The sequence below is a fragment of the Macrotis lagotis genome, chromosome 1 (assembly GCF_037893015.1).
Source record: "Macrotis lagotis isolate mMagLag1 chromosome 1, bilby.v1.9.chrom.fasta, whole genome shotgun sequence".
Classification (NCBI taxonomy): domain Eukaryota; kingdom Metazoa; phylum Chordata; class Mammalia; order Peramelemorphia; family Peramelidae; genus Macrotis; species Macrotis lagotis.
The window spans coordinates 214676221-214699045 of NC_133658.1; the positions used below are offsets into that span (position 1 = coordinate 214676221).

At 34.8% G+C, this 22825-nt stretch overlaps 1 long non-coding RNA gene across 1 annotated transcript in view; it reads left to right on the forward strand.

Moving 5' to 3' along the window:
- Window positions 1-22588, forward strand: part of LOC141504542 (uncharacterized) — a 70301-nt gene extending 47713 nt beyond the window's left edge. Inside the window, exon 3 of the long non-coding RNA XR_012473407.1 lies at window positions 22024-22588. This is a non-coding gene — a long non-coding RNA (uncharacterized LOC141504542). The remainder of the gene's footprint in view (window positions 1-22023) is intronic.
- The last annotated feature ends 237 nt before the right edge of the window (window positions 22589-22825 follow it).

The window sequence follows — 22825 nt, forward strand, 5'->3', positions numbered from 1 at the left end:
TTCATCCCCTTTCCATAGATAAACTATTTCTTGGTCTATTAATTTATCTATGGTGTCCCCCTTTATATCCAAATCCTGTATACATTGTGACCTTATTTTGTTATAGTGTGTGAGATGTGCATCTATGTCTAGTTTTTGCCATACTATTTTTCTGTTTGCTCAACATTTTTCGTCAAATAGTGAGGTCTTAACCCAGAAGTTGATGTCTTTGGGTTTGCCAAATAGTAGATTTTAAAATCATTTACTGTAGTTTCTTTTGAACCTACCTAATCCACTGATCCATTACTCTATTTCTTGAGCAGGTCCAGGTAACTTTGATGACTGTCACTTTATAATATAGTTTTAGGTCTGGTAGCAAATGACATATTCAAATAAAAAAGATAATTTCCCTTGTTTGAGTGCTGAAGATCAATCCAAGAAATGAGCAGAAAATAGTCTTCTGTGGTATAAATATTCTGGTACAAACCAATAACATTGAAGTCTGTAGTCACCAGAATTTTCCTGCAATATTTTCTATAAATGGGTCCCCACTTTTCACCAGCAAGTACATTGGTATGAGAGTCAGATACAGGTTTATACTTGGATTGTGATGTATGTTATTATTTATACATTAGTAATGGTATATCACTTTTGCCTTATTTTTAAGATCTAAAAGTTTTATTATTATAAGTTGTTGGCTGTATATGTGTATATTAAATTACATAGTTACTTGTGAATGGTGGGTTGTAAAAATGGAAAATACAATAGATTGGAGCTCATGAAGTGGAACCAGTGAATAGAGGAAGTATAATTCTTTCAAAAGGTTTATTCTTGGGATTCTAAGAGAGTCTGAATGTAACATGTTCATAACAGATCTCTAGAGACTTAAATTTGCTAGTGTATGAACAGGCATTAGAGAGTGAGCCAAACCAAGGCAATGAACTGGTAAGCGCTTGAAAGAGGTGATATATATTTAGTAATATTGTGTGTTTTAACTTTGTTAGGTTATGAAAACCTTTATGATTATTCATTTTATGAGAGTCAGATACAGGTTTATACTTGGATTGTGATGTATGTTATTGTTTTACATATATATATATATATATATATATATATAAAACTATTGTTATAGTGCAAATTATTCTTCTATTTCTGTTTTCATCTTTATTCATTCATTATAAGTCTTTTTATATCTTTTTTGAATTCATTCATTTCCTTATTTTTACAACACAATAATAAAGCAAATTTTCCACTTGTGATTTCTGAACAGAGAAATTATTCTGGCAAATATGTGAAGTACAGATTAGTTGGGAGATAAATGGAAGTATAGAGTTTTATAAGTAAGCTTTTCAAATGACCCAGATAACTGCTAATGAGGTCTTATAATAGATTAAAGGTCCTGGGAATAGAGAGGTAGCTTATATGAGAGATGGTGTGACTATAACTACAATAAATCCTGGTAACTGATTCTTCCCATAACCTAAGTTTGTGTAGCCAATCAGTTGTCAAGTCCTTCAATTCTACTTCTTCAACATCTCTCAGATCTATGCCATTTGTCTATCTCATTATTTCTATTCCTATCACATGCTCATATCTCTTTCCTGGATTATTTAGACAGCCATCTTCCAGTATTGTTTCCTTCTTCTTCAATCTCCCATAATCTACCTAATTGATCTGAACCTGTCCTTCATTTGCTCAAGAAGTTTCAGTGATTCCTTATAAACTTTAAGATAAAGATGCAAATTTCTCAATTTGATATTTAAAATCCTTCAGAAACTGATTCCAGTTTATCTTTCTAGATTGATTAGATAGTACTCCCATTCATAAAATCCATCTAGTCAAAATAACTTACTTTTTGCATAAGTTGCTTCCCTTCTCTTATGATGATGATATTTATCCTTCATTCTCAAAGAAGACCAACATCAGGGAAGTGATGACATGACAAGCTCATGAATTGAATCTGAGTGAGGGGAGTATTGTGCAGTCACAAACCTCTTTTTCCTCCAGAGCCACCTCGGTTCCCGTGAACAGACATGAAGTAAAATGACTAGAGATGGCCCTGGATGTGAGGCAGGAAAGCTAATTATTAAATGTCTGAGATCCACATTTGAACTCAGGTCCTCCTGATTCCAGGGCTAGTACTCCATTCACTGTGCCATCTAGGGGCCCTACATAAAACATTTAATAAATGCTTGATTATTGATGAACAATGAACTAGCATGATTGGAAGTGTTAAAAAAAAGATTCCATGTATATTATTCACCTGACCACCTCTAAGAGGAGGGGGGGGAGTGGGAAGGGAGGGTGAAAGGAAATATTGTAATTTAAAAATATGCATATGCATAAGAATAAATGTTGAAAAACTTTCATAGCTTGCATTTGGAAAAATAAAATATCAATAAAAGAATTAAAAATAAAAATAACAATTCTGAAAAAAAATCAAAGATATACTCCCACCCACCCATGTTAAAGTATTTGAACCTATTTGAATAGTGGTTTCCTTTCAGAGACTGCAAGAAATGTGATGACACCACAGCATCATTTCCAACCAATATCCTTCAAATTCAATATTATTAGATATATCCATTCTAGGCACAGCTAGGTGACATGGTAAATAGAGCCCTGACCCTGAAGTCAGGAGGACCTGAGTTCAAATCCTGCCTCAGACATTTAATAATTGCTTAGCTGTGTGAGTTTGGGCAAGTCACTTAACCCCATTTGCCTTGCAAAATACCTAAAAAATTTTTTAAAATATATATCCATTCTACACAAAATCTCATTAATGTTGATTTTAGAGACTCAGAAATCAAGGATATTCAGATACAGCAAGGTCTATAAAGGACTACTGAACAAAATATTGTAAGGAGTATTTAATATACTTAATTGTTACCCATCACTTTAGAAGCACCAATTTCTGTGTAAATAATTGATACACTGATTATAAATCATCATTATGTAATCATTAAAGCAATTACCTCAAAAAACTATGCTAGGCAAAACTGCTAGTCTACTTCTAATTATTGTAAGCATTTCAAAGTAACAAGCCTACCTTTCTTTGGGGGGAAAAAAAGCTGTGATTGAATGATCACTGCTTCAGATTGACCTTCCCCAACTATTCCTGAATTAGTGAGTGTTATGTATAATATATGCCAAATTATTCCTTTTCAGGATAAAATTTTGTTGTCTCATTTTCCTTCCAATTTCATATGCTCTCTCTAATTAAGATCAGAAGATTTAGAGAACAGGAAAATTTTAAAATCTAATCATACTATCAAGGACATCTGATTTTTCATTTTTATTGTGTAAATGAGAAAACTGAGGCCCTAGGAGATAAAGTAACAAAGGTAGTAATTCCAAACCCAGTGCCCTTCCCAAACTGTATAACACAGTTCCTGCCTTCAACCTCAGTTTACAGAAGATGAAACAAAGCCCCTGATGGATTAGGGGATATAACTACAGTCAAAAGGGTAAATAAGATGTGGAGAATGGATTCAGACCCAACTTTGATGATACTAAATCCTTTTTTTACTGATATTTTATTTTTCCAAATACATGTTGTGAAAGTTTTTTCAACATTCATTCAGATGCACATGTAGATTTTCAAGTTATAAAATTTCCTTCCACCCTCCCTTCCCAACTCCCCTCAGTAATGAAGTCAGATTAACATTGTACATACATATTTTTGATAAACATGTTTACAGATTAGTCATTTTCAGTATGAGGAATTAGGATTAAGGGAAAGAGATATGAGACAATTTTTATAAAGTGTTCATCAAATTCTAAAGGGTTTTGGGGAATTTTTTGCTTTGGTTTTGTTTTGTTTTTCTTCCTCTGGATGGGGATAGCATTGTCCATAGCCAGTCTAAAGTTGTCCTAGCTCTCTGAACTGCTGAGAGGGGTTGTTTCCATCAAGGTTGATGCTCTCAACATGTTGTTAATGTGTCATTGTTCTCTTGATCCTGCTTCCTTCACTCAGCATCAGATCACATAAGCCATTCCATGCTTCTCTAGAGTCTGACCATTTATGGTTTCTTAAAGAACAATAATATTCCATAGTATTCATGTACCATAACTTGTTTAGCCATTCCCCAGTTGATGGGAATCACCTCAATTTCCTATTCTTTGCCACTACAAAAAGAGCTGCTATGAAGATAACTCTAAATTCTGCAATATTTTTTTGCTTACCATATTTCAACTTTTTCAATAGCTTTAAAAATAATACAGTATGATTTCATCAGTTTGAATATACTCTCCTCTTGGTTTTTATCTTAGCAAAAAGTATTCAGATTCCAGATCTAGAATTAGATGACCCAAATTGAATCCTAGATTTTCTACCTTGTATCTGTGTGACACTGAATAAGTCACTAGGTCTCTCTACTGAATTCTCCATGGAAGAAGGGCACCATCTCTTCATTTCTCACCTGGCTGCATTCTCCATGTACTTCAACAAGGGCCTTAGCAAGGTGCCTAATTTCCCCCTTTCAGCTTCTCTTTATGTCTTATTTTCTCATTAGACTTTGAGTTTCTTGAAGGCAGGAACTTTTTCCTTTCTTTTTATACCAAGTGATTATTAGCACAGTAACTGGAATGTAGTAGACAATAAATCTCTATTGACTTGTTGATTCTCTTCATCATAGTTTTCTCAACTACAAAATAGGATACTTAAATTACTGTATTTCCTCATGTAGAAGACACATTATTTTTTTTTTTAAAATGTGGGGTCTAAAAACTGGGAGCATCTTATACAATGGTTGTAGTTCTTTTTAACTTGAATTTCCTGCTTTTTCATGCTTGTCATCTTTGTGCTCATTGTTTTGCATTTGTTACCAGTATATTAGATTACATTTTGCCATGTTCTGCTCAGAAATGGCTCAGAAAAGATTTTTGTCCAGTGCTGAATTCAATTTCAAAGTGATCCAATTTGCAAATGTGAAAGGAAATTGTGCTGATAAATGACAGTTTGGTCCTCCTCCAATTGAAAAAACAATCCAAGACTGGCTATGGGAAGAAAAAAATCTCTTGAAGATGCCCTGGCAGAGGAAGGTCATGAGAGGCAAGGCAGCAAAATGGCCTGAGTCAAAGAGGGAATTGATGAGACAGATTGAAGAGCAAAGGGCAATTGGAATTCCTGTGTCCACAAAGAAGTTTCAACAAGAGGCCAGAAGAATTGCTGATGAAAAAGAAGTTACTGATTTCAAAGGAAGACACAATTAATGCTTCAGGTTCATGAAAGAGAATGGACTAAGCATGCATCAATGTACCAGACTTGCCCAGGGTGGGCCCAGGTGGTCAATCACAGACCAGAGCATAGACAGGAGAGCAGTCAAAGAGGAAGTAGGAAAAGTGAAGTCCTTCCTTTCTCATTGGTTTAGTTCATGGCACCCAGATTAGGTACATCAAATAGAAGTCACCAAAAAGAATTCATTCAAAAAATTGGTAAGAAGGAAAGTCATCAACTTGATCTCACTTTCCTAAGATGGTGATTTTACATCAAACACAGATGAGGATGAGTTAATGGATGGGAGTTTTGACAATGGTGAGGAGTAGTATGAATTTTATGATGAATAAAACAAGTTCAATAACTTAATGCATTACATTTTTTCTTTCAAATTTCAGGCCCCCAAATTTTGGTATGTCTTATTCATAGGAACATCTTATACAAGGGGAAATGCAGTAAATGGTCTCAAAGATCGTTTCCAGCTCTCAATACATGATTCTGTGACTTCAGAATTTTTCAGTAATTCGAAAGTCAAGTCAATAAGCATTTATCAAGGATTCATGATATAATAGACTCTGTGCTAAGCTATGGGAATTACAAGCAGAAAAGAGTACGAATCCTTAAGGATCTTACAGTCTTCCAATGGGAGAAAAACAGCACACAAAAGAAAAATGAAAGAAGAGAAAATGCAGATTGGAGAAAAATAAAAATAGGGCTGGCTTATTGTCTTCCTTAAAATAGTATTTCAATATGTGAGAAATCCATTGTTGAAGAGAAACTTCTAGGGTGACGAGGTTTTTAAGAGTATGAGAGAAAAGACTAGCATGATAGAAAGGAATATATCTTTTTTCTATATTGCATGGTACCTACACAAAAATTAACCATGTATTAGGCATAAAAACTTCATAATCAAATGCAGAAAGGCAGAAATATGAAATGCATTCTTTTCAGTTCTTGATGCAATTAAAATGATATAAGATAAAGGAGAGATAGACCTAAAATTAATTGGAAACTAAATAACCTAATTTTTAAGAAAAAGTGGGTCAAGTGACACATGATATTAATTAATAATTTCATTCAAGATGATGACAATAAGGAGACAACATACGAAACCTTGTTGGATACAGCCAGAGTAGTTGTTTGGGATTAGAAAAAGTATAGAGTACTAGGAGTGAGGTTGGAGAAGAAAGAAATTTTCAAATCTGGTATCCAATCCTGGAGTTAAACTCTCTGAAATTAGCCAGCTTGGTGCTTTCTCAAATATCAGAGTTGGAAGTAACCTCAGACACTATCTAATCCCTCTCATATCTGACTAAATATTCTTTCCAACATCCCTGACAAGTGGCCATCCAGTCTTTGCATACAATTCTTTAAAGAGGACAAAGAGTTTCCCATTCATTAATAAACCCATGCTCGGGGAGGCTAGGTGGTACAGTGGTTAGAGCACCAGCCCTGGAGTCAGGAGTACCTGAGCTCAAATAAACCCATACTCAAATCCTTGCCAGGACTATGAGAACCCCAAGATCTTGGTCTCCAGTGGCACAAAAATAACAATTATTGGACACCCTTATAAAACAATGAGGTTTCAGAGATCCAGTTACAAAACAGAAAGAAACACCTTCAAGTTCATTGCTTGGATCTGAGATAAAAGAGAGGAAGTAGGAAAAGTGAAGTCCTTCCTTTCTCACTGATTATGTTCATGGCATCCAGATTGAGTGCATCAAATAGAAGTCACCAAAAAGAATTCATTCAAAAAATGGCAAAAGAAAGTGATCAACTTGATCTCACTAATTTTAAAGATCTAGGGTGGCCAATCAGTGGGGTCTCCCTTCCATGCATATGATAGGATATACAATAGGTTTCATGTCAGACCAACTAGGGATGTTCAAAGGCTTTTGTTAAAACTAGGGATGCTCAGATAAGGTCAGCCTGACATATTGCTTATATGAGAAAATATTCATATAATGCTCAAATAGTGTGCCCTGGCTATACAGAAACCTAATTAGGTCTATCTGTCAATGCTGTTATAGCTTATGTTACATAAGCATAATGTCAGAGAGGAACTAGACTGTCAAAGTTGTCATCACTATCTATGTGACTTTAATATCATAAGTAACCAGAAGGTTTCTTTTAGCGCATGTGATTTTCAAGGAAACCATACCATCCTTCTCTCTTCCACAAGCTACTGTGCTAGTTTTTATTTCCAATGTGTCACTAAGCTTTAGACTGCTTTGGATAGTGTTTACATGAAGCTGTCTCCTTATCAAACTGTCTCATTTTGCTTTTACATAGCCCAGTGAGGCATTTTATATCTTTTTTGGAGACCTGGGTCAGAGTTATCATACTGTTTTTCCCTGTCCTTTGTAAAATCTCAATGTATAGAAATAAGTAAGCCTTCTAGTAGCCTTGCAAGGGTAACTTCAGTTGCCTCTTTTCAGAATAGGTACAAAAATATCTATATTAACTATTCTCAAACTTTCATCGGATCAAGTTAATTATTGTGCAAAAATAATTTATAAATTTGTAGTCTTCAAAAATCAATATAATTCATTATCATTATTATCTATATCATTATTGTTATTGGTATTGAGATTCTTTTTTTATTTTGCTCAGCTTATATTCATTTTGTTCAGATTGAAATCATTCTGACAAGTTGCTATCCTAAGATTGTTCTTTCATGTTTAATATTTGGTGAATCCTTGTTTGGGCAGATGAAAATTATTGCTTTCTATAATTGATAAAAGCACTGGATGGCAAGCTTATCTTCAGTAGGCCCACTGAAGGCATCTTTGAAATAACTCCCATAGCAGACAGAATAGCACAAATGATATATACTTCCTCCTATTTCTAAATTGTTTTTATTCTTTCTCACAATTCTCTATATTTTGGAAACTATTTCATCCTTCATCAGTTGGAGGTCATAAGTATTCAATATAGCAGCATCTATTGAACACATTGTTCATGAATTTATATGGTTCTGTCTTAGGTCTTGGTTATTTTGTATATTAACTCTGTGATAATAATCCATTAGAGTTTATTTGTTAAATTCTTAAAGGATATTTGGAAGTTTGTATATTTAAAATAGGTATTTGTAATCTGAAGTAAGTTTATGAAGTTAAGTTTATAAAGTAAAATCTAGATATATAGGTCCTGTCTTTTAATAGTATCTCTATGTGTATATAGAAGGTGAAAAACTCTTGCCACCCACATTGCACAGTTTCTTTGATTTTCTTGTAACATCTTGTAACAAGTTCACACTTCATAAGAATTACTTTTTGGTCATTTTGGTGGCAATGATCTAACTTGCATCAGTAACTAAATCTTCATGACACATCCATTTGTTTGACATTTCCTTGTTGACATATCGATTTTGAGTTCATATGGATATTATCCATTGATTTAATTGAATCCAAAGCATTAAAATATGCTACATTCTCTACTACCCATCTATAACTTCTCTGATACACAAATTTTCTACCCCATAAAATCTAATCTTTCTTATTCCTTCACAAATAACATGCTCATTTGGTCTTGTCTCTTTCCTCTCAATTTTTTTCCCTATAAGGTTCTTCCTTCTTCTTTGTCTAGCCCTTCACTTCATCTTAACAATATTAGAGATTTTCTTACTCTATGAAGCCCTTTCTAAGCATTCTACCCCATTATCATCACCTGCTTTCTATATTTCTTTAGGATTTCCATTTACTAACCTTTCCTATTCAATTGAAGCTCCTTGAAAATAAGCACTGGGTCATTTTTTATCTTTCTATCTAGTGCACAGAATATCAACTGGTACATAGTAAAGTGCCACAGTGTACATCCTTCACAAGCTAACTTATATTTGTTTCACATATATTCTCAGTATAGCTCTAGAGATAAACACTTTTTCCCCGTTTAGAATATAAGGTCAAAGAGGACAAGAATTCTTTTCCTTTCATCTTTTTACCACAAGCATATAACAGAGTGTTTGACCTTTAAGCAGGTTAAGAATTCATACTTCACTGATTGATTGATATTAGACTATTAAGATGTTAAGTTCTTCTACAGACACAAGGGGGCACCTGCTGTGAAAAAAATCACAAATTTAATTACTGCTTGTTGGCAAAGTTGTTACTCTATCATTGACCAAGCCAAAAGTGATCTTGATTAGATAAAGGCCATCTCCATTCCAATTTGACACGTTTGGTGGTCTAGTAATTCATATGGTGCATGTGTATTTGTATATACATATATATATATATGTGCATGTGTGTACCTTTTTATTATGGTCATACTATTATGTTCACTAAAATCTTCTATAGACTCATAAAAGTATGCAAATGTCCCTGGTTTATCCAAGTCTATAACAATAGATGACAAAGGATGTAATGAGATCAGGGTGTCCAACCTTTTAGCTCTTTTGGGCTATATCACTCAACCAATAATGCCTTAAGAGCCTCAGATAGAATTCAATACTCATTCTTGACCACAAATAAAGGGGATCCAGGCAAGATTGGGCCTTGAGGGCTACTGCAGCTCTTTGGACCCACCTGGTCTAGGTGATGCCAGAGCCAATTTTAAAGTCCATTGATTTTAATTTTTGGCAGAGAATCTTGAGCTCTTAATGTGAGTAACACTATCCAAACTGCAAACTACAATTTCTCCTAAAAAACCCCTTTTTGAATTAGAAGAAAAAATATTCTTTAACTATATATTTAACTAAAGATACCTTCAAAGGAATAAAGTGAAGTTGAGTGGGAGGAAGGAGTAGCAATGTTTGTTATGATTCCTTATAGCTCTCTAGAAATGATGTTGTTGGATCAATATTCCAGGCTGAAATCCTTCAGCTTTCCAAGCCTCATCCCATGAGGTAAATAAAGTTTTTCTCAGCAATTTTGGCTCTGAAGGATCAGAATGGGGACAGGAAAGGAGGGGGGGTGGGCTATATTATCATTCATCTATCTATAAGCAGGGCCAGATGAGTTATCTACCTCTGTCTACTTCCTCTTCAAATCTGAAGTGGTGACATTAACTGGTTCTCTGGCATCGCCCCTGCCATAGGCTTCTTCTCTTTATTTTAAGCATCAGGACATTTGTCATAATTTCCATCTGCTTTTTGATGCCATTTTTGTAGCCCAGAGAGCTTCCCTTTCATACTGCGAGTGGATAAATGTTTCCATTATCAATAACATTACTAAGGCATTGGTTATAAATAGCCATCATGAAAGGACCCCCAGTAATAGGGATCCCATTTATATCAGGCATTCAATCATATTCAAACATACATCATTACATGCAAAAACATTTGCAGCACCCTGCGTGCAATTGAAGATAACCACAAATCAGACAGAAAAAAAGACCCAAAAGAAAAACAAAAAATCCAGAAAACAACATCAGCCTTCTCGCTGTTTGAGCCATTTAAAGTAATGTGGTTGTGGCTGATAACCTATCTATACAAGAAATGTTTCCTTTTGTCAGCACTGCTGGCTTTTGTAAGAAAGTTTCTCAACTTAGCCCAACAAAGCTCTTCACTGAAAAGCCCTATAAATAATTTTGAATTCCTGGTACAGCCACAAAATGTAGCTCTCCCTAGCTGCAATGTCGGCTGTTTCTCCGAAACCAGAGTAGTCATTCAAAAATAGTTTCACTCAATTTAACTTCCTATTGAACCCTCCAAATTACAGATATTAAGCCCTTGGTTTCACAACAAACTTAATGAACAGTTCTGACAATCTATAAGCAAGGCCACTGGAAATTCATGGGCCAGATGGAATCACAGATTACACCATTTTCCTACTGGCCTGCAATTTTCTGGCACCTGGATCGACATTGCTTGGATACAAATAATGTTTGGTGAAATAGCCCCTTCCCCTAATAAAAGAAATTTGGTCTAAAAAAGCTCAGCATTAGCTGATAAATTTCATCTGGGAGTTACTTTGCATTCCTTTTCTTCTACAATTTGAGGATGAAATCTGACCTACAGATCAAACAAAAAGTGATTTGAGGTGAGAACAGTGTGATATTATGGAGACAGCACCAACTCTAATACACAGTCTCAAGTTTTGCCTAAATCTATATTAACTTTATGTAAGAAACTACCAACACATTGAATAGTATAATAGAAAGAAGACTGAATTTGGAATCTAAGGAACAGGATAGAAATTCCAACTGTTTCACTTGAATGACCTAAGGCAAGTCATTTCATCTCTCTGGGTCTGAAAAATGACATTCACATTCAAGGACTCCTCAGTCCGCTTCAGATTCTAGATTCAGAGACCTGTGATCTTCTCAGATTCCCCACATGAGTTTCTAAGAATGACAAATTAAAGATCATTTGCTACAATCTGTATCAAAGAAATGAATTTTCATATTTGGGACTGTCCATTCCCAATGAATGAAATCCTAAATCTAGATTCTCTCTCCAAAGAGATAGAGTGATAGGTTAGAAAGAGGAAAAAAGGGGAAAAAAAAGTAAGGTAGAAATGGAGAGAGGGAGCAAGGAAGAGAGGAAAAGACAGGAAGAAGAAAAGAAAGAACATAGATCTTACTATTCTAGTGCAAATGCTTACCTCATGCCTGGATTATTGCAATAGCCTGTTGATTCATCTTTTTTACCTCAAGTAGCTTCTTGACTCTGTCCTCAGCTATCAAATTTCCTAAAAATGCATGGGGCAGGAAGATGCAAAGTGAATAGTCTGAAATGAGGAAAACTCTTCTTCCTGAGTTCAGATCTGGTCTCAGACACATACTAGCTATGGGACTTTGGGCTGGTCGTTTAACTCCCTTTGCCTCAGTTTTCTCATCTGTCAAATGAGGTATAGAAGGAAATGGCAAACCATTCCAGTTGCTCTCTAAATGGGGTCACACAGAGTTGACCATGTCTGAAACAACTAAATAATAACAACAAAATGTATATCTGACCTTATCATTCCCCTTATTCAACAAACTCCAGTGACTCTCCATTGTCTCCTGAATAAAATATAAAAAGCTTAGCTTGGTTTTCAAATTTCTTCATAACCAAGTTTCTTTCTATTGTTCCAGTCTTCTTATATCCTACTTCCCTCAACATAGTCTGCCAACCAGTGACACTGCCACCCCCACATCATAGCCACCTTTGGATCAAATGTTTTCACAGGCTGCCCCCTTATGCATAGAATGATCATCCTCTTTATCTCTACCTCTTAGCATTCCTAGTTTCCTACAAGTCTCATTGAAATTTCCATCTTCTCTAAGAAACCTTTTTCCTGTCCTCCTTAATCTTGTTTTTCTCCCTCCCGAGACCTCACTGCAAATTCTCCTGTAAATATTGTGTTTTCTACATACTCATGTTCTTTCCTATAAGTTAGGTCATTAGACTATAAATAGGAATCCTTTTTTGAGGTCTTCCTTTGTGAAGCATTTAAGCAATGTAAGTTGACTAACAAAGAGACAGATAATTAAATGGAGGTAAGTATTGAAGAAAAGATGTAATAAATAATAATGAAAACAAATGATAGTACACATTTAGAAAAGGAAATGTAAGCAATTCAGAGAGAAAGACCTAATGGTGAATGCATTGTGAAATTGAAGATTGACAGGACTTGAAAATTCACAATTTTCCTAAGCCTGATTTGTCTTTATGCTAAGACTTGACTCTAGAGATCTAAAATTTTTGTTTGAAGGCAATTCCAAGCCTACAAGGGGAAAAATGAGGAAAATGGGGATGAGGATGGATTTATATCATTACTTTCCACTTCTGCTGTAAATTTAAGACATATGAGGAAGATGTATAGAGAATAATTTCCTTTATATTTGCTTTACTTATAATAGTTAGAAACTTAGAAAATCCATAACCTGGGGGAGAAGCAAGGAAGAAACACTCTGGTAGATGCACTACAGAAAGGTTATTGCATAAAGGGATACTAGTCAGGTCATGTAAGGTGAATAATAGAATTGCTAAAGAAGATATCTTAAGGCCACAAATTGTTAGAATCCAGTAGGATATATGAATGTTTTGGTCATATGGACTGGAAAAAAATTGTCAGATGCTATTGCTAATGAAAGGCCACATTCCAATCTTGTTAGATTATGACAAAGTTCAAAGCATGTATGAATGTAGATAGAATACCAGCACTGGAATAAAGAGGACCTGAGTTCAAATCCAGCCTCAGACACTTAATAATTACCTAGCTGTATGATCCTGGGCAAATCACTTAACCCCACTGCCTTGCAAAAAAAAAAAAGTATGTATGAATGAAAATTTATGAGTGCTATTTATTGTGTTTAGAATACATTACAATATCCTTCAGTTAGGCTGAAATTTTTTTAACATTAACACAAAGCATTTTATAGCATTGATTTTGATGAGATTTTCTTTAAGAAATAGACATATCTATTAATTATAAACAATTTCTACTATTTGCGAACAAGTTCTACTACTATTGCTACTACTGCTTACTACTACTACTACTACTACTACTACTACTACTACTACTACTATTACTACTACTACTACTACTATTACTACTACTACCAGTCAAACTGAAGCTTGGCAAAGATTTTGCTTAAAAAGGTCAAGGTCTCCCAATTTGTCTAAGATCATCTCTAGTCATCCTGATCCATATCTGGTCACTGGACCCAGATGATTCTAAAGTAAAAAAAAAAATCAGATTAGTGACTGAATAACCTTCCCTCATTTAGTTTCATTTCACTTGCATGTCATGGCATCACCTCCCTTTTGTCTTGGTCCTTTTCACACTTGCAATGGAATCAGTCAACTTTTCTCTCTGTGATGCATGCAGTTCTTTCAGGATATCCCTTCTTCCTCTTATTTTTGATGTTTTTCCTTTCTTGTTGTTGATTGTTTCCATCATACCAAATCTTCATTATTCTATTTGGTGTTTCTTAGCAAAGACACCAAAGTGGTTTGCCATTTCGTTGCTTGGTCATGCAAAACAGAATTGTAGTACCTGAAAAGCAACCAGATTGCAAATTTAGAGAATCCACTGCAAATGTTCACATGGCATAATTGTGCCCAAGCTCTGGCATTCTAAACTCATATTAGACTGATCAGCTACTATTGGACATACTGTAACTTGATTCTAACATAGTGATATAATTTTGGTCCTCTTGGAGAATAAAGGACAACAATGAATCAAAAGTCAAATAAAGGCCACCATTCACCTTTCCATTACTCTTTATCTGATGTTCATTTCTAATTCTTCCCCGGCCATGAGATGGTACAGTAATACCTATAAAATGTCTGTACTGAAAAGAAGGGTTTGTCTATTATGAGAAACTTGGATTCAGTAAAAGAACTTGGCAACTTTTGGAAAACAATTCAGCTCATTCTGCTCTTCCTTTTCAATTATGGACTTTGTTATTCTGTTAAAATTAAATAAAAATATTTGCATTAGGCACCCTGGAGGACTAATATGAGACAAGCTTTTTGTAAAACTTGGATGAATGTATATTATTAAATCTAGACCAACACTATTGGAAGGGGGAAGTGGAAGATGTTTTTGTTTTTGTTTCTGTTTTGCCTGGTTTTTTTACAGATAAAAAAACTTAAACCTAGAGATTGCAGTGATTTACTCAAGATCACAGAACAATTAATGGCTGATCAAGACAGGAAACATTTCAGTCCTCTAGCTCAAAGCCTCCTAATATGGCTAGTAATTCATTTGTGCAACTCTAACCAATAGCTTCCTTTTAATTTCACATTGTTCTCTCAAGAGGCTCATTTCTTTATTTCTTTTGGTTTTGTTTTTAATTAATGTGTTTTTTGAATCCCTTGGCTGCAAATGAAATATTTGGATAGTTTGAGTAATAGGCTTTCTCAGAGGTCAGAGGTACTTAGGCTAGTATCCATTAACTTGTTTTTATTCGCTTTAAAATTTTGGTAACTCTACTTCAATATATTCAATTTTCTTTATAATTATTGAATTTTATTTAATTCATTTACAATCATGCTGAAAATGCTTCACCAGATTGCTGAAGGATTCCATGACACAAATAAAGGTCAAGAACCCCCATTTGAGAAAGAAACATCAGCCAAGCTCAGAATTATCCATTACTTTGAAAGTGCCAATTGGAGAGGGTGGGGAGAGGGGAAGGGAGAGGATGAGTAACTAGACACCATGCAATATACTTAACTTCTTGTCCTGCACTTGTGGTGCAAATAATAAATTGATTTTATTGCTCCTGACCTTAAGTTTCTTTGTCAAACATATCAATCACTCATGTAACCTTTTAGCAGGAAAGGCTAAAGCTGTTTACAGCAGCAATTCCTGTGGTGCACAAGGATGCCACCTCAGATGCAAAGAGCCAGATTTGCATACATTTCACTGATTACCTAAAAAAAAAAGATAGTTACTTTCCCCTCCCCCCTACTAAAATATTTATCTATTTTATTTTCTTTCAAGGAGGTCATGCATTTTCAGGGAGGTGAAATGTAAAAGTCAGCAGGATATGGCAGAGATTTATGTCTGGACGAGGATGATTCTTTACCATTCTCAGGCTGATTAAATAAAGGATATCAGGGGAGTAGTCCTGGACTGTGAACATGCTTTAGTCAATGAAAGTAATGCATTAGAAGGCGGCTTTAGGGTCTAATTTAAAAACATAATTCAGGCAGAGGCAGAAGCCTTTCAGATATTGGCAGATGTCTTTATGCTGAATTTCATATAGAGGGCAAAGTGAATTAAAGGACAAATGCAATTCAGATAATGGCTTGGTCTTTCTGACTTTCTCTTCAATTCACCCTCACCATGCCCCCAATTTGTTTCTTTATAATAGGGACAATATCTTTCCATGTTCTATCTTTTAGGAAGAACTTAAAAAACAATCATTATAAATGGAGAATGGTATGGTGGAAAGTGTTCTAGCATAGGAGTTAGCATCTTGACTCTATTACCAACTTGTCCTGTGACATGATTTAGTGATTTAGGAAAGAAAGAAACCTAAGAAGTTTCTTTTCAAATTCAACTTACCCATTTTATAGGTAAGAGAACTAAGGCTTAGAAAAGCTGATTCACTGTAGGGAGGGGTATCTAAGCAGGATTCACATTCAGGTATTTCTGACTCCAAGCCTCTGGTGTGAACTAATTGCCTAGTTAACTTCTCTGGGTTTCATCCATCTAATTGAGGGTGAGTGGAGGAAATTGTAAAAAGAGTTCTAAAGTTCTAACATAGGCTTAAATTCCAACTGTGCCACTTAAATTCAATATTATTAGATACCATTTTATTTATATGAATTACAATTTTTTCATCTGTAAAATGGGTTTAAGATATTTATACTTGGGCGGCTAGGTGGCACAGTGGATAGAGCATTGGCCTGGAGTCAGGAGTCCCTGAATTCAAATCTGGTCTCAGACACTTAATAATTATCTAACTGTGTGGCCTTGGGCAAGCCTCTTAACTCCATTTCCTTGCAAAAACCTAAAAAAAAAATATTTATGCTTTCTAGTAAGGTTTTTTGTGACAAAAGTATTTCTTAAGTTCTTGAGAGTTATTTTAGTTATGCTCCAATTCATTCACATTCAACAAGCTTTGTCATTTTTGATAGCTTAATAAAAATAATTTTGAATTGCTCTGTCTTTTACTAAATTCTTCCCAAAAGTCAATAAAGAAGCAAATGACATGGTGGGTAGTGGACTAGCCTTGTAGTCAGAAAGACATGAATTCAAACTTTGCATCTGATAACATATTAGATACATGACCTTGGATAAATCATTTGCCCTAAGTAACTCTGAGAGAATTTAGCTTTATCAGTGCTGAGAATTCACCAAGAGTCAGAATCAGTACAAATAACATGATTTCAAAGGACTTAGGAATATCCTAAGAATCAAAAATTGCCTATTCCTTTAAAACTGTTGTCAAATGTAGAAAGGTCAATGTGTGTAGGGGAAGAGATCAAAAAGGTGAAATGACAGGAGATCATATCCTATAGAGAAAGATGAAAATTTGTTTTAATTAGTCCATCAGGAGCAAAGAATGGAAGGTGCAGAGAAGCAAAGGTAGGATTTTAATGTGCCAGAGTTAAAATCTTCCTAACACAACATTTTTAAAGATCACAGGACAATTGCTCTAGAATTGGAAAGGATTTGGTTGCAACCTACATTTTACAAATGAAAAAACTGAGTCTCAAGCAGTTTATGTGACCAAGATTATTGATGGGTATGGAGTGTAGTGTTAGAATTTATTTCATTTATTTATTTATTTAGATTTTTCAAGGCAACGGGGTTAAGTGGCTTGCCCAAGGCCACACGGCTACGTAATTATTAAGTGTCTGAGGTTGGATTTGAACCCAGGTACTCCTGACTCCAAGGCTGGTGCTCTATTCACTGCACCACCTAGCCACCCATAGTGTTAGAATTTAAAAGAAAATATTTTGAATCCAATTGGGTTTGTATTTTCTGTACCAATTGCCTCCATCATCAGGCAGAGTTCTAATGTACACATCACACATATAGTAGAGGAGAAATTTTTAAAGTCATTTTATATATTTTTTTATTTAACCATGAAACCCTTTATGATGAAACCTATTAGATACCCTTTTTCAGAATAATGAATTTAAATGCTAGCGAAACAAAGGGAACTAATTATATTGAAATACAATTCTCAAATGAATTTAAAAAAATCACAGACCTCAGGTTAAAAAAGTCTTGTAGAAAAAAATTTGGTTAAAATCAAGTTGTAACACTAGATGATCTCTTAGAACTCTTGAAATTCATAGATGCTGAAATGCTTTATGCTGTTTTTTTAACGGGGGAGGCATCATTGTTCATCCCAGACAAAATGAAGGTCATTACTTCAAAAACAAAAGCAAAATCAATCAACAATGTTTTCTTTTTTACTAACTTTGAAATTCCTTCCCTTTTCTAATCTTGTGATTTGTTTGAAGGAATTCTATCTAGCAGATGATTTCACATTAAAATACTCAAGCTCTGTGGCAGGGGTTGTAGAGTTTACTGAAGGACAGAAAAGCTATTATTTTTCCCTATTTCATTCTTGATGCTTCCCCAGTGGTATGTTATCAGGTTTGTAAGAATCCCATTCACTTCCTCTTTATCCTTCCCCTTCAGATGAAGGAGGCAGGGATTTCACTTGCAGAAGAAATTTGCCGAGGTAAGCATATACTGTATCTGTTTGAAGATGAACAAGACAGATTTATAATGCAGGGAGGTTTTCAAGATACTCAAGTGAGGAGAAACCTTTTTTTTCCCCCAAAGTTACTGATTGTGTAATAACTAGAAAAATAAAAAAAAAGAATTGCCAGCTCTTTAGGACAGTCTCATTCGAGCTGACTGAGGGAAAAGCTTCAGGGATGAGTGAGAATGCTGCTGACCTGAACAGTTAGTGGAAATCATAGCACTCTTTGGACCCATTACTCTTGGCTACTAATCGGATATTTCTTTCAGAGAGGTTTGTTTAGGCAGGCTTCCTAAGGAGGACCATTAGGGAATTTGCCCTGTGACCAAGCTGGCTGGTCTGAGAGTTCATTTTCTGTTGAACACTGCCATCCAAGTATTGAGAGGCTAAATATGACTCAAAGTATTGTTGGAAAAAATTCATTCTCCCAGATTTCAAACCATGGTTGTTTAAGACCAAAGAAACCACCTCTACTACATTTTTCCTTTAAAGCAGTCCATCATACCTGTAATATAGTAAGAAGCCAATTCTTTGAATTTACTCTTTAATTGCAATTTTTATTTATAAATTTCTGTATAAAACTTGATAAAATCTTATGTCCAACATAATTCTTGTTCCTAGTCTCCTGTTCTGGACTTGTGAATTTTACAGACTTCCTGCTTATTATCTCCCTTTGATAATGAGATTACCCACTCCATTTTAATTTTTAGTATTTGTGAATTGCCTCAGGATCCTCAAAGTTTAAGCAAATTATCTAGTCACAAAGTCAGCATGTGCCAGATGCATGTCTGGAACAAGGTTTTTGTGATTGCAAAGCTGCGCTTCTAGTCTTTAAAAATTCTGCATCTTGTCAGCCCAATATGGGTAGAGAAAAACTTGGAAAATATATAAATAAATAATGTCATAATAAACTAAAGGTCCTGTTCCTGTGTATTGATTTTAGCATTATATGAATTTGTATGGGGAAAAATACATCTTTATTTCAACAAAATGCATTTACTTTGTAATCTGTGTATTTATGCATTAAAAAAAACCTTCATTCTGAAAAGGGATTCATGAGCTTCACCAGACTAAAAAGAAGTCTATGATATAAAGAAGGTAAAGAGACCCAGTTTGGTCTAATGCATTTTCTTGACAAAGGAGGATACTGAAGACCAGAAAGGAGAGAGTTTTTAATCCCAAAGCATACAGTGACAGAGTTCTGACAAGAAGTACTGCCTTTTCCTTCAGTAAAGGACTTTTTATTCTACCAAATTCATATCAATGTATGTCACTTGTTTAGTAGGTATTTAATATGATTTTTGAAATTCTTTAGAGAATTTAGTTCAATAACCTAATAAAAGTAATATTTTATTGAAGTCAAGATGATTAAGTTTCTAATTCTTATCAGAACTGTTTCCAATATAATAGTAACAAACCAAAAATGCAAGCTACTATAGGGCTTTATTAATAAATTAAGCAACTAGTCAACTAATTCACATTTTTTGTGTCTTTTGTTGGAAACCTATATTAAGGATAAGGGATTAGCAAATTCAACTTGATTGTTATGAAATAGTCAAAGGAAAAGCACTTTTAATGATTAAAAAATATCTTAATTTTGAAACTTCATAAAACATCCCAGGAGTCCAACTGGTGTTTGGACTTCTAATCTGATTTTCTGTGTGATATTAGATAACTTTAGAGTTTTGTATACTTCAACATACAGCTCTCTCTCTCTCTAGAGAGAGAGACATAGAGAGAGATAGAGACAGAGCCAGAGAGAGAGAGAGAGACAGAGACAGAGAGACAAAGAGAGACAGAGAGAGACAGATAGATGAGGTTATGGAATTTCTTTGTTTCAGGGCCACTTGGGATTCCCATGTCCTCTATAGTACACTAACTACCTTAAATATGTCAATTGTTAGGTTTTTTCATACAATTATGGAATTCTTAAGAATACATCAACTTTTTGCTCATCACAAAAGCACTGAATTTAAAATAAGATTCAGGTTTCATTTTGGATATGCTATTTTATTTAGTACCTGTGTCCTTAGTATTTTTTTTAATATTTCTAGGCTTCAGTTTCCTAATTCAATTGAAATGGTTTCAGCTAGATACAAGACCTCTTTAAGGTCTAAAATCAATGATCCTTTGCTCCTATAATTATGAAATTTGTGAAAAGGCATGTCATTTTATAGGATATTCAGAACTCATGGTGTGGAAATTCCCTTAGCCAATGTAGATCGACAATTTGCCTGCAAACTATACTTACTAAAAAGTTGCTTGGGACATAAGAAACCAAATTAGTTACCCATGTTCATTTAATATGTGTGAGAAGCAAAACCAAATGCTTACTTTGCTTTCTCGTTTCATCTTTACTTCTTAGAATCCTTAATTTTCTCTAAGGACAAGTTCAGTTATCATCTCTAATAAATGTCTATGTATCCTCCAAGTTGTTAGTATCTTCTACCCAAATTATATTTTTAATGTTACTTTTATATATTTTGAATCAACTTATCTTTGTGTATGTTGCTTTTTCCATGTTGAATGTTTTTCAAAGTACTAATGTAATGTAATGTAAATAATATAAGTATAAAAATTAAAATGGAGTGGGTAATCTCATCAGAGGGAGATCATAAGCAGAGCGTCTATATACAGACAGAAATCACAAGTCCAGACCAGGACACTAGGAGTAAGAATTATGATGGACATAAGAATTTATCAATCTTTATACAGAAATTTATAAATAAAAATGTAAATGTAAAATATGTAACATATATGAAAACATATGAAATTATAGTTGTTACATACATACATTATATAATGTATATGCATATATAGCTGTTTATATTTATTATATGCACATATGTTCTACATGATTCTGGTGTTGTTCAGATATTTCAGTCAAGTCAAACTCTTTGTGATTCCATTGGGGGTGGTTTACCATTTCCTTCTCTAGTTCATTTTATCGATGAAGAAACCGAGTCAAACAGGGCTAAATAACTTGCCCAGGGTCATATAATTTGAACTCAAGAAAATGAGGCTTCCTGACTCCAGACCTGGCATTGAATAAATCCACTGAGCCAACTAACTGCCCTAGTTCTACTACTACTACTACTACTACTACTACTACTACTACTACTACTACTACTACTACTACTACCACCATTACTTCTCCTCTTCCTCCTCCTCCTCCTCCTCCTCCACACACACATATATGTGTGTGCATTTACATACATGCATAGATTATCTACAATCTCAAATCTGCATGTGGAACATTGATGATGAAGACAAATACAGAAAAATAAGTAGGGGAAATATAGGCAAATAAGCAGGGTAATTCCTAGATTAAGCCAGAGAGCATATAACTTCACAAATACCTAACACATTTGAAGCAGAGAGGCCCTGAGGTTCAAGCCATAGCCTGGCACTGAGGCTCTGTTCTGTTCTTGCTTTTCAGTGAGCTTCTAAGCAAAGTTTGGTTTGCCAAGTTACAAAATGGGAGAAAAAAATCAGATTTTAAAGCCCTTTTCCAAAAGAGCAATTGTGAGAACAAGTTAGCTACATAAAATGTGCAAACTCCTTAGTTGTCCTTGATGATTGGTATCAAATAAAAATGAGACAGCATGATTGATAGTATATTTCCATCAGTTTCTTAGCTGAAAAATAACTAAAACAAACAAAAAAAGACCCTTACCTTGGTAATTCTCCGACAGATTATTGTATGTATTTTTATGCAGTAAAGAAGAATAATGCCAAAGGGAATCTGATGATCAGAAACTGAGCTAGGTCTCATCAGTGAGGAAGAAAACAGTGTAAGCCTGGATATTTTTATTCCTGTCTCTGAAAACGGCTTCAAAGACCCTGTGATGAAGAACTCAGAAATACCTGATGAAGTTTCTGCCTCCTCAGACATACTCTCAGATACAGCCCCAGGTGAAGCAGGTCAAACTAGTTTGTCCATCTCCTGGTTCCTACAGCTGATAACATTCCAGGGCTGGTGCTCTGGGCTTCAGGAACATTTTACCAACCCTAGGCTGCACCTAAAACAAGAGACTGCCAAACTCGAGGCTTTTTTCAGCAAAATCATACACTGATGAACCTGAAAAAGATAGACAAAAGCTTGAGGACTCTTATTCAAAAGATGAAATGATGACTGCTTTACAAGTTTGGGAATGGAAGTCTGAGGCTCAATGAAGATGATCCGTGGCATTAGCACATCCCTGCCCCTTCACCTTAGATTTCATTTTTCCCATCTCTGGCATTTTTTCCTATACATTTCTGGAATCCCTCTCCCTTCTTTTAAAGGACCTGAAATTTTATGAAGAGTAAAACTCCTATGTTGAGCCTGTCAACATAAAGTAAGATTCCATATTCAGATGTGGTATGGCTGTTTTACTATTGTTGACATTGTTTTTCTGTCTACCTTGCTTAGATCCAGAAAATCTTTAACCTTTAACCAAATAGTAAAGTTTTCCTCACTCTTTCTTCCATAAAGAGGGAAAGCATCCCCCTCTTTCTCCAATCTTGGTGAGGAAAAGA